The following is a 13,693-nucleotide window of genomic DNA, read 5'->3' as shown; positions in this document are numbered from 1 at the left end:
GTATGCTGTATATGTACATATATACATGTACATACTTGTACATTTTACTGAAACAAATGTCTTATTAATAATCTCATTACATGGCATTCTCTATTTTAATCCTATTTTATTTTATTCAGTCTAAAAAAAGAAAATAAATCCTGCTACAATATGCCCATTTAAGCCCCAGTCCTCCAGTTGGGTTGCAAATAAAGTCTGAAAAAAACATCCCACATTAGAGGTATCATCAACTCTACACTATAGTAGAACTGTACCCTAAACTGTCCTTTATAAATGTATAATAAATTGTAAATACAGAATATTTTTTATAATTCGATAAAATGCCGCTACTTTATATTGCTGTCTACCAAGTATGCATAGGAGTATTTTGACTATTTACCCTTTTTAAATGCTCTAACAAATTAAGTTTGATTGATCATACCATAATTTTATAAACTATATACACTTGGAAAAAACCATTAATGAATACTCTCCATATATTTTTGTTAGGAATTACTTTTGTTCTTAAAATTATTTGTGTTTTTATGTTAATTTTCACTCATTTGAAAGTAATAAGTTAGCCATCTGTTTTAAAATTTACCACAGTTTATAATAACATATAATAATACCATCCATGTTCTTGATACCGAACAGAGAAAATATTTAATTCTAAGAAAATGTGCAAAGCTTTTAAAATTTGTTGTGCAAATAGTATGTGAATTGATATAACTTAGTAAGTAAGGCTGAAAGTATAATTAAATAAATAACTATGTACAAGTTAGTGCCGAGTGTGTACTAGACTAGTAGAGAGGATCTCTTCATAAAATATATGAATGTCTAACCACTATGTAACTAATGTAAAATATACTGAAGGTCAACTGTAATTGAAAATTTTAAAAATAAATAAATAAATACATGAGGATTTCATATAAAACTATTATACCTAAGATAGTAATTCTATAAAGTAAAAGTAATTACAAGAAAGAATATTTAGGAAAAAATTGTACTAGACCTGTACTATGGGGGATTTCTTTAATGAACTCAAAAGATCATCTAAGGATTTTAGTACCTAAGGATTTAGCACGAACTTAAAATGAGATACTATTTTTATGCTCTATAGAAGAGAGTCTTAGAATTATCTACTTAAAGTGACATGCTTTATAAAATGAACTTAGAATTACTAAAACTTTATTTCATGTAGCCAACAATTTAGAATTTTTCACCAATTCATCTTGAATTCATCTCATTTGAAATTAGAAACATCGAGAACCAATTTGTGACAAAGGTTATGCTAGCGTGTGATATTATTAGTGATACTGAATTGCCAAAGCTTTAATTGCACCTAGGTAATTATATACTACTACATTGTATTACTACATTAAGCATTCTACAGGTTGCTTTTAAAAAGGGTCTGTTAGAAAAAGTTCTTTTGGTTCTCTATGATCGTGGATACTCTATGTTGTACATTTAATTTATAAATTATCTCTATTACTGAACAAGTGTCAAAGCATATCAGAAATAAATTTCAGTTTTTTATCTTAAACTCATATTTTAGTATCATAGTAACTATTTTTTAATGAACCTAAACTAAAAAAAAAAAAACTCTATTTTTGAAATAGATAAAGGAAGGATATAGGTGATAGTAACTATCCTCTGCATGTAGTATAAGTGTATTTTAAAATGCATAGTGGTTTGTAAATTTTAAATACTGGATCATCAGCATTATCAAAACCTATTATCCCTCTTGAGTGTTGGGGTCTTTGATAAATGGAAAGAAGGGTATATTGTCATTTTATTCATATCCAGGACAAAGACAAGCATGCCATAATATATTCAGGAAATCTACCTGGTGCTTAGGCCAGTTACTCCGTGGTCATTCTCAGGGTTATGGTCGTGCTGTGGAAGACAAAAGAGAAGTGAAACAATTATCCCAAAACAATTCTAGAGCATACCTCTTCAACTTTTATCACTATTCATTTCTATGGACTTTTGAAAGTGAGTAGAATGTGGGGAGTAAAATATGCAGGATGAAAAGAGGATGAGTAGAAAGTATTTCCTGGAGTGATCTGTCCATAGAAATGGGAGTAGGAAGTGGAAACTGCCAAGAGAAAAATGTAGTATTGTACCCTCTTCCAAACTCTGAACGTGCCTCTTACCTACATACAAAGTATTTCTTCAGAATAAATAGGAAGTAAGTGTCAGTAATTATTATAAAGTACTTCACCCAAAACAAATAGATGTTGAAAAACTTAATTGAAAGCATATCTTGTATATTTTAAAGAAAGCTTTTGTGTTCACATATTGCAACAACATTCATATAAAAGTAAAAAAGCTCTGGCCACTCTTCCTGCCATCAAATATTTGAATGTGTTTGAGTACCTTCAAGTCTGGCGTTGTGTTGACTAACACCCAATTGATGGAATGTGTTTGATTTGTGTAGACATAGATAGGTAAAGGGTATATTTATAGTACAGACCTACAAATTCTGAAAGAGCTTCTAGAAAAAAATTGAAATTCAATTTATTCCTTCATCTGGATTAAATATTTACAATATTTCACTTTTCCCTGTAAATTCTATCTTGAAAGATAAGCACTAAATGCACCAAAACTGTGCTGTAATTTTTGCTCAAAAAAATTGTTTTTATATTCATCTCCATTGTGGCAAATATTGTTTTAGGAACAAAAGAATATTGTATCAAAACTTTCAGTATGGCTGGAAATATTTGAATCAGTGATCAAAGTTTTCAGGATTTTAAACAAGTTGTACCAGCTGAGGGAATTAACCTTAAATTACTTAAATAGGGAATATTTACATGACCATCAAAGCAATCCCTGGTATTTGAAAACTAGTCAGGTCTGTCTCTCTGTTCCTGTAGTACAAATATGTTTCAAGAAGGGGACCCTATATTAATGTAACATAAGTGAAACTGAATTAGCAGACTTAATGTTTTAATAAAAATGTTTTGAATCACTTGATTTCTCCTAAATTCAGAGATTTTAGATTAGATTATAGTTGAATTTTCATGTTATGGGCAGATATGATTAGCCATAGTTTGGGTTTCTTGACATTCTCTTCAGGCAATTTATTTGGAGACACAAAACAAATATATTAGCAATGCTTTCTTTTAACTGAACACATACTTAGAATTGGATGTATCTTCAAGGAGGCATAAAGAACAGTAATCTTGTTTCATATTTACTTTGAAAAGCTTTCCCTTCCATTTCATTATTAGAACTTTTGGTTGACCTTTTTCGGTTGGAAAACACCCTTAACGCTGATGGAGTTTTTCATGCTTCTTAGTAATACTAATGAGTTGAATAATTTATGAGGTTGTCATGTGCAAAAGATTTGGTGTGATTTGATACATTTTCAGCCTCTGGTGTTGGAATGTGATTAGTAAAAACCTAGAGGCATGTAATTCTTTTTCCTGGTGTTTAATGTTCTAATGTTGTACGCATTCAATAAGTTATTTAGGTGTTTTCTACTAGTGAAATCTCATACAAGTGCAAATTTAATTCATTACCAGGATTTTACAGACCATAGCCATGAAGGAATATAAGGAAGATATTTTAAAACTCATAAATTCATCTTACGACCTGTGAAGTTTTTTTCTTCAGGGCAAATTAGCTAATAAGGCAATGACTGGAAAAGGAGGGTTTCGTATGTTATTTGTATGTTTAAATAAAACCTATGTTAGTGAATTTCTGGTACATCCGTGATGCTTAAAGATTATGCTGTCAAAGAATAGTACAAAATCTTAATAAGTTTGCTTTTCTTTGTTGACTGTCAAGTATCATTTAGGACTCCGTTTCCCTTCTGTAAAATTACAGTGGAGCAATGTTTCATCAAAGCCTAAGTGCACAGCCCCCCACCCCATGGCTGTGATCAAAGACTTCATCTTAAATAGGTCTGATCCGGCTCACAGAAGAGGGCAGGTTGCCTCAGCCCGAGGAAAAAAAACATGGAGCAAAGATGACAAAGTTAATCAGTCATTTCTTTGGCAATAAATAATAAGATATGCTGAGAACTGCAAATGAGAACATTCTTAGGTTCCTCAGAGATGTGTCTGTTTAACACCTGATTTATCTGAGCTTGTGAAGCCGCCAAGATTTGACCTTGAATAAAAAGCAGCTCTGTAATGAATCTGGAATTAAATTAGTTTTGATGGTACATGCATGGCTACTGCAACGTGCTACTTAAAGTCATCAAGAAATACGAAAAGCACTGACAATAAAGAAATACGAATGCAGCGATACAATTGTTGAGAAAGCAGCTTCAAATTATCTGACTTCTTTTTTTCTGACTTTAGTTTTTTAAGAGTTCACAGTTGTTATATTTGAGAAAGATGATTTGACTTTTTAACCCAATAGCCTATTGTTTGTATTATGTAGAGACCCTAGCAAAACATCTTATTATTGTGCATTGATAAGTCCATTTTAGTTGGTGTATTGTTAATTGAATCTTGGTATCTAGAATGAAATAGATGATCTGATTATGGTTAAAATAATTTATTGAAATATTAATGGTGTAAATTTTTTAAAAGACAAGACGAGAAAGACAAGCAGAGAATCATCTTTCACCTCGTTTTGGTGCCAGTGTCATATTTTAATGTGGCCTTCTCTTCATCCAATGATTTTTATAGTCTTTTAAAATAAAACCGATTTTAGAAATGCTGGGATATAAAAAATAGTTATAAAATGCCTTTTACAGATTTTTCTATAGCATTTTCACATCAATAAAGGTTGTAACAGCCCTCCTGTTTTTATGTTGAAGCTTCAAATTGCAGGCTTTAAACAGATTCAGAGGGATCAAGTAACTTCATTAATTTAAAAACTTTTATTGATTATATTTCACCTACCACTCATGTGCTAGATGCTGGATTCAGAGACTGTGTGACATAGTTTCCACCTTCTATGGCCACACAGTTTAGTGCTTCTCAGTGGGGGTGGAGGTCAGCATGTGGTCGTGGCATCTAATGGGTAGAAACCTTGGACTTATAGGACTGCAGACACCAGAACAAAGGCAGCAACAGAACTCCAGCCCACAGTGTCAGCGATATCAAGGTGAAAAACTCTTGGTCTGGGGCAAAGAATCAGCGGTTGTTATAGAAGGAGGTAGCAGTTCACAAAGGAGCACAGTAGAGCCGTGACTAACTCTAAGCCTAGTGTCAAGTTCATAGAATTCGTAGTAATTCCTTACGAACTGTCTTGAGAGAAGATTAGAAATTTCCCAGTTGAGCAGAGAAGGGCAGTGGTAATAACAGAAATTACCAAGGCAGCAAGGCCTAAAACGGCCTAACTTACTCCTTTGAATGTCCTCGATATTTTACGCTTGGTAACAGGTCACTTTGTAAAGATTTCAGAATATGTTTTGAATTGAGATGTTTCATGGTCTGAGATAAAAAGAAAACCAAATGAGGGCAGGAATCATATCTTCCATCTATTGCATTTAAAGCATCCATGTTAATATAATTTTATGTACTTAGTTGCTATTTTTAATTAATAATTGATTAATTTTAAGGTGTATACACAGTATTTTACCCACATTCATTCAGCATTTTCAGTAGCAGCATTGAACAATGGGATTTCTGTGGAATAAATCTATAAGTATGTTATTTTCAAATTCTGAAATTTGTTTTCTATGTCTGTATTTATTTCCACTTAAATCATCAAAAGCAGTTAAAGATAAGAAACTATCTTTATTTATTAAAAGATATTAACTTATTTATTAAAATAAGTAATAAATTATTAATAAAAAATTAATAATATTATTAAAGCATCAACATCAGTTAAAGATAAGGAACTATATTAAAAGATGTTAATTTATTTATTAAAATAATAAATTATATTAATTTATTTTGGATTAATATAAATCCAAAATTATATTAATGGATTTATTGCTGAGTGGCATGGAACTGTTCATAATCTTGCGTATATTCTTTTAGACTAATTTTTCATAACGTGTACACTATTGTATTAGGTTGGTGCAAAAGTAATTGCGGTTTAAAAGGTTAAAAACAATTGCAAAACCCGCAATTACTTTTGCACCAACCTAATATTTATAATTACTACACAATATGATAAATATATCCATCAAGGTGTATTAAAAATGCTATATGAGCTTAGTAAAGGGTGCTGCCTGTAGCAGGGAAAAAATAAATTCTAGGTAGACTTGAACAGATGAATGGAAAGCTTCCCAAGCCAGTAACTGGGATGGTGGCCCTTTGGAGAACCACACGTCATGTGTCCAGGGAATGCAAAACGGTGCTGTGTGACAGAAGAGAGGACAGTGCGGGGAGATCGTACAAAGATGAGGCTGAAAGGCTGTTTAGAGTCATTTTGTAAAGGGATTTGGCAATACAGCCATTAGAGAATTTTTGGGGGACCATAGAAATTAAATGACACGCTAATTAATAAAATGGTAGATAGAGGAAAAACTCATTCTAAATACCGTTCTCGTACTATGCAGTGTAAGTATAAACTTGAAATTGCTGTACTGTAGGTAAACTTGTAATTTTCTTAACTGCAAGAGCATTATTACTGAACATTTCCAACTCTAAAGTTTACCTGATAAATTTTGGCCTACTCTTCTTCTAGCCTATCATCTATAAAAATCGTCAGTACGGATGAACTTAGTGTGCATTCTGTGTCATTTATAAAAGCATTTTTAAATGTTTTTGGTGTTTTTAAATTGCTGTAAAATAACCTATATCATCACCATCTCTTCGCTATTCCATTTTTTATAGTTAAAGAAAAGCTTTTTTGTTAATTTGCTCTTCCTTCCATATATCTCAGTTTACCTAACCAAAACAACTCCTACCTCCATTTCTGAGTTGTAAAGTAAATTTTCCCCATTGAATTTTGTGATGGGCTTTAAAAAAGAAAATCAAAGTGTCATTCCCCAGGTTAATGCCACCCATGCCAGAGGAAGTCTACCCCACCCTCTCAGCACTCATTCAAGTTGTCCGGTTCATCTTTTTTTCCATTCCAAGAGTTGCCAAAACTTTTGTCCTACCGTTCTGTTTGTTACTCTGCCAGCTACCCCTCTTAACTCAAGATGCAAGGTGTCTTTCCTTTGTTCTTGATCCCCTCCCTTCCCTCACTCCCTCCCTCCTTCCCTTCCCTTCTTTCTTCCTTTCTCCCTTCCTTCCTAAAAAGAAACATGCTCATTGTAAAAAATCTAGAAAATGCCAAAACAGTGGAAAGATGAAGGGAAAATCACTCATATACAACCATGTAAAGATAGCTGTCTTTACCTTTTGATGTATTTATTTCAGCCAGTCTCTTTCTAAGCATACTTTAACACAGGGACCAAACACTATGCTATGTCCTCAAACTGTGGCAAAGATGAATAATACATTATCTCTGCTCTTTATATCTAGAGGATTCTAAACTCAGGCAAATTTTCTATATGTTTTAGCATTTTTCCCCCAAGTTAAGTATATCATGTGATTTTTAATGTAATGAAATTCTATGTAAAATATTTTTAAATCACCTTAACTTCATTGCTAATCAAAACCCTACCAAGTAATAATTCAGTCTAAAATGTAGAGATTCTACATTTGTTACCATGTATATTCTTAAAATAAGGTTTATCAGATTTCCTTTAAAAAGCATAGAATGCACTTTTCTACATTCACTCCATTAAGAAGATTATTAAGTTAGCATTTCATACTTATATAGTATCATGCTTAAATTCAATAATATTTTCTTGCACCTTTTTAATTGCATTTTTCAGTTTAAAAATGCTGTTTATGAATATCTCCTTTGTTGGTCTGCTCTAAGAAATATTGCTTACATATGAATATTTTGAATTAGAAATAAATGAAATTCCGTTTTTGCTGTCAGACCCAAATTGTAAAAATGCATTGCATGTCTTTGAAAATCAGTATACTCTATTAGCAGACCTGTCAATATAAAAAGTGCATTCCATTTCCACCTCTTGCTCTAATAACCTTTTCTGTGTTACTCTGAGGCAGTTCACATAATCAGAGTATATTGTCAGCTTACTGGAGTTGGGGAAGCATGAAATGAAAATCACGTTAATATTGATCCAATTCTTTTACTTGCAAGTGTCCTTGATGTCCTTTTCCACTGAGCAATAACTGTTGATGTTAGGTAGCCATTTTTTTCTTTTATTTCTTATAGTCCTGTAAATCTTTTACAAGCATAACTAATCTGAATAAGAATTTACCACTTAGAATAACTTCTGTGAGCATTCCGTCTTAATTAATGCCCATACTGCTAATTCTACATGTTTAGTATACCACTGAAATGTTTTCCTTGAGCTTTCCAAACAACAGCCTACCTTCAGATATAATATTAAGTCTGGTTTAAAACATACAAGTCTAGACAAGTTCCTCATGGGTAAAAACACAAAGGATGCTGTACTCTAAGTTTATGTGATATATGATGTGCTAAAATGGACCATAAATAACATCAATTATTGATTCGGGAAAGGATTACAAATCTCAAACAAATTTATTATAAATTTAAAGCTGGTATCTTGGATTTTAATTTTATGGTAATGTAGATAATATCTATTTTGGATTATTCAATATATTCCCTGTTAACAAAAATGAATTGAATTGGGAACCAAGGTTAAATCTAATGTATTCAGACTAAAATACTCACAGCTAAGACAAGAGGAACTTGATGTCTGAACTGTCCAGATTTTTAATCTGTATTTATTAAGTTTGATCAGTAACTACTTAGACTTTTACTTAAAATGTGTTACTAACACAAATATAAACTGTCCATTTGAATAGAAAAATCTGTTTTATTTATGGAAATACTTGCTTTCCAGTAAAGTGATTTTGTATTGGTAAAGTGAGGCTCCTGAATCAGAGTTTTCAATATAATATTAAGCACTTCATCTTTTTTGAAATGTTCAAAATTGTAAACTCAGCATGTAGATTGATTCATACATATGATTGCATGAGACCATGTCACCATATCTAATGTAATTAGTTGAGCGGTATATTTATCTTAAAATCTTTTCCTTTTAGTGGAAATTAAATAATATCATTTAGACTTACTAAAAACACTGTTCTGTAAAGGTATTTATGGCTCTGATTTCAGCTTTAATGAGAAAAAGTAATCTTTAAAATTTCCCAAAGTATTCATATGTCATTAATTCTTCTAAAAGAAAATACTTAGGTTTGAAAATGAATTGCAGAATATTATCTTACTTACATAGGGGTAGTTTTGTCAAAATGCATCTTAAAAGCTAAAATACAATGTTATAAAATGGTATATATTCAAAAGAACTTCTCCTTCAGAAAAGGAGAAGTTGTCATCTTGTAAAGCTGGTTTCTAAATGTTTAGAAACATTGGAATTTCCTGATATATTTCATTTAAATAAAATTAAAATGAGGCTAAATTTTCATTCTGCCCATCTCCTCCCAATGATGAAGAGCTATATTAAATGCAATATACATATAGCAAATTCTGATATTACCTTTGTTGAGAAAGCAATTCTTTTTTTTTTCAAATACCCAAGGTATTAAGAATATTTGTATTCTTAATTAAGATAGCCATATACAAAATCAAAAATGCATGTCAAATACATTGATGCTTATATAGTTTTATTTCATTATATCTTTAAATGAATAATATAGTTATCGGGGGAAAACAATGTATACTGTAAGCTATTTACACTCCATTCAGTTTCACAGACATTTCATGGCACCTGTGTGCTAGCCATCCATCCTGTCTGCAGGGAGCGTCCACCCTAGAGGAGGGTTGGTTGAAGGCTCATGTTACTGTAGTGAATATAAACAAAGTGCTGTGACAGCATGGCAGGGAGAAGAAGATTCAGCCCAGCTTAAGGAAAGGAAACCATTTTTTGTTGAATACCTGTTGTGAGGCACTGTGTTAAGACCTTAGACACACGCACTGTCTTTTTTGAGTTTTATAATCCTCATATCAGCCTGCTTTCTTTCCTCCTTTCCGTAAAACTTGGGCAGCATTATTACAGGCCATAACAAGCATTGGCTGTGTTCTTGTTCAATTTTAAATCATGTACTTAGTAAACTCTTTTAAAATTGTTAATTTGTTTTATTTATTTTATCAAAATGGTAACACACATTTTTAAGAATTTATCACATAAACAATCTTCACAGATTTCAGTTTTTTAGCAACTATTGTTTTATTTTAACATTGCAATGATACTGTGAGAGTTCAGTTGATAAATACTTATTCCTCTTTCACAGATTGGGAAACTGAAATTGAGATTGGTCAGGATATATTTTTTTAATATGTTCTTAATGGATGTTTGCAGGAAAAATAAAGTAAGAATGGCAAATCACATAGTCCAGCTTCCTCATTTATGAGGAAGCTGTAAAAGACATAAAGAGAAAAATAAGTACCATGCATATAAAATTATTAGTATTTGAATATGTTTATGTTTTCATATGCTCACTCAACAGATATTGATTGATTGCCACTTCATTTGACATTTGACACACTGGAAATTAATATGTGATAAGAGAATACCTAAATAAAAGATTACACAAAAAAAAAACACCAAAAACCAGTGATAATATATTATGACTTTATTTATAAGATACCACGTTTATACAGAGAAGGGAGTAAGTAATCAACTACACTGAATCTTGAAGGGCACAGCAGGTAAGAGAATTCCATGTAAAAGAAATTACATGTGTCAGACTTAAAGGTTTGAAACAGGGTGGCATGCTTGGGAACAAAAACATTCAGCTCTTAGGGAATATAAGGTGTGAAGAGGTCAAATCAGTAAAATAGTGAGGTTAAGTAAGCAGGGACCAGATCATGAGTCATAGACCTTGTATTTAAATTGTGCAGATAAATAATATTGAAAATGCATTTTTACACAGTAGATATACATAAGGTAGGTAGGTACATACATACATACATATATATGTACACACACACCCATATATATACATACATATGTGTATATATATGGGTGTGTGTGTGTATATACATATATATATCGCTGTGCCAAAAGAAATGTATACACGTAACTTGTATTCATCTTTTGTTATCGGTATGTGTTGAGTATTACAATTTTAATAGTTTTTTTCTTTCTTAAAATGTGTACGCATTTTTTGGCACCCTCTGTATATACACGTATCATTTTAATAACTCAGTTCTCATGCAGATAGTAACAATAGCATAAAACTGGTAAGAAGCTGATGCTACACTAAAATTGGCTTGTTATGGGTTTAGTATATCTTTTCTCTTTGTGCATTGGCTAATATATAATTTATGGTTTATCTATCATCGAAAATTACTTTTTTCTTTTTTAGTATAGATGTTATAAAGTTGACTGTAGAATAATTCCTGAAAGAAAAATAAGCTACAATGCAGTATTTTTGTTTACATTAACTGTTTATATTTATCAATGGAAAAAGACACGATGGGCAAATGAAATAATGTCTTTACCTTGATTGTACAGACTTTCTAGATAGACATTTTCTCTGAATATTATAAAGATAAATCAATGCATCTAATTTATCATTTTCTATATTTTAACTTATTTAAACTAACAGTAAAACTATTTTAAATAATAATGCAATTATAGTAGTAATAATGCTAGAGAATAGTAACAGTAGTAGATGCATTTAGTTCTCTTATTAATTCACTTTTAAAATATACTTTGTTTCACATGGATCTTTCTTGTTTAAGAGAAATTTTATGAAAGTGGAGCTTTATGAAGGTTCATGTAATGTCGTATTCTATATTAGATAACATTTTTATTCTATATTAGATAACATTTTTACATACAAAACAAGTATAACATATTTACAGAGAAATCTGATGTATATAGAATTTGTTATTTGTAACATAATGTGGAAAATAACATAAGTGCAATTTTGCATTTGGATTTATTAGTCTAATTTAGTGAAATTCTTTTATTCTAAAACCTTACACATTTTATGGCATTGTAATGTTTTCTAGAAAATAAGCATATATGTCTATCTTATCCAGCTTTACACATAATCCACATTTTCAAATCTGAGGCATTCTGGTGGTTTGTAGTATTCGCTTGTTAATTTCTTGATGAATGGCGAAAAGAGGCCAAGAAGTGCACACAGCCCAACGTGTCTTCTGAAGATAGATGATCTCAAATAAATTCTCTTCCCAATCAGATTTTGATTTGTTAGGTGTTAAACCAATTCTTTCTAAGGACAGTGTTTATAAGCCTTGTAATGAGACAGCCCTTTGAGACCTTACCTCTTTTTGCCTGTAATTTTGATGAATGAAACTCTAATTCATAAAGGATATTGTGATTGAAAAGCACCTTTGGATCTCGTACACTTTAATTTAGATAAATGTTTGCTGCAGTACCATAAAATCAGGAAGTTTCCTGAGCTGCAAACTGATAACACTTCAACAGGGATGATGAGTTCAGTGTGTTGGCATGGATTAGTTTACTATATTTTTTAAAGACGTATTTGTTTCACTGCTTTAAAAAAGGGGATGGAATTAAAAGCTTGATATGCATTTTAGAGCTCACCTTTGGTTGAGTACATTTTCTTTTTGATAGATTTTAATTTTAAGAACAAGAGTTACGTAAAGCTTCTTTTAATGACAAAGCAGATTACACATGGTTGTGATACAAGGAAAAACTTGCTTTATTAGGGTGACTCAGACATAAAAGGTTTCATTGGTTATTTTATATAAAGAACCAAATTTCCTTTTCTGTAAATATATAGATCCTTGAATTTTTTTCCCCGAACTGAAGGCAGATCACCAAGAATCTCTGAGGTACCCTGGGACCTGCAGATTAGGAACTATCCAGAGATAACTTTATGTTGCAGGGTATTCACTTAATTCAGTATGTATCCGGGCTTGTTAAGAGTGCCAGGCAGTGCACTAAGAACTGAGAATACAAAGACAGAAGCATGTTTCCAGTCATTAAGAGCTTCCAGGCCATGTGGACGTAACAAGCAAACAATTACAATACCGATAACTACTGCAGTAGATTTATGAGGTGTGGAGGAAGCAATAAGGGAAAGAGCACACAAACCTACCTTCAGAAATCAGAGGTGGGAACATGGGGTGAGGAGACTTGAACTTCAGTTCAGCAAACGTTTGCAGCACACCTGCTGTGTGGCAGGCACAGAGGCTGCAGAAACCAGGCTGGAGCGTAGTGGAGAAGGGACACACATCAGATAGCACCTATCCTGTGTGGTTGGGTTCTGTGTCAGTTGTAAAAGTATAGAGGGTTTGGTTGGGAAAGGTACCGGAAGGAGGTGCACTTTGATGGTCAAGTAGGAATTGGCCAAACAAAGGAGGAAGGAAGGAACATACCAGACAAAGGGGATAATATTAGCACAGGTAAAGTGGTCTGAGAAAGCCTGACCTACTTTGGAAGCTGTAAATGACCCAGTATTGCTGATGGGGGTTTAAAAAAAAATAAGGCAAACCTGGTAATAAGAGGATAAAAGGCCTTGCTCAGCCATGCTGAGGAGTTCGGAGTTTATCCTTTACATAAGGGCAAGCCTTGCATTGAGCACCGTTTTTTGGGAGGAGTTGATAAATGAAATTAAGCGAGAAATATCCTCAACGTATTTGTGTTTCATAATAATCACACTGACAGAAGCATGGAGGATGCGTAGCTGAGGGAGCTGTGGACGCCCTCGAGAGCAAAATGGTGGTGGCCTGAGTAGGGCAGTGGCGTGACCTTGCAGGACGAATCCCACGTTTGTGGCTTCAGTAAGTGTGT

The 13,693-nt window shown here is 32.4% G+C and overlaps 1 protein-coding gene across 7 annotated transcripts in view; it reads left to right on the top strand.

Moving 5' to 3' along the window:
* The window catches only part of NBEA (neurobeachin), a 661,793-nt gene that overhangs the window by 423,741 nt on the left and 224,359 nt on the right, over positions 1–13,693 (top strand). The gene's annotated exons all lie outside the window — the stretch shown is intronic.

The sequence above is a fragment of the Rhinolophus sinicus genome, linkage group LG04 (genome assembly GCF_036562045.2).
Source record: "Rhinolophus sinicus isolate RSC01 linkage group LG04, ASM3656204v1, whole genome shotgun sequence".
NCBI lineage: Eukaryota > Metazoa > Chordata > Mammalia > Chiroptera > Rhinolophidae > Rhinolophus > Rhinolophus sinicus.
This window is presented reverse-complemented; position numbering and strand designations above follow the sequence as displayed.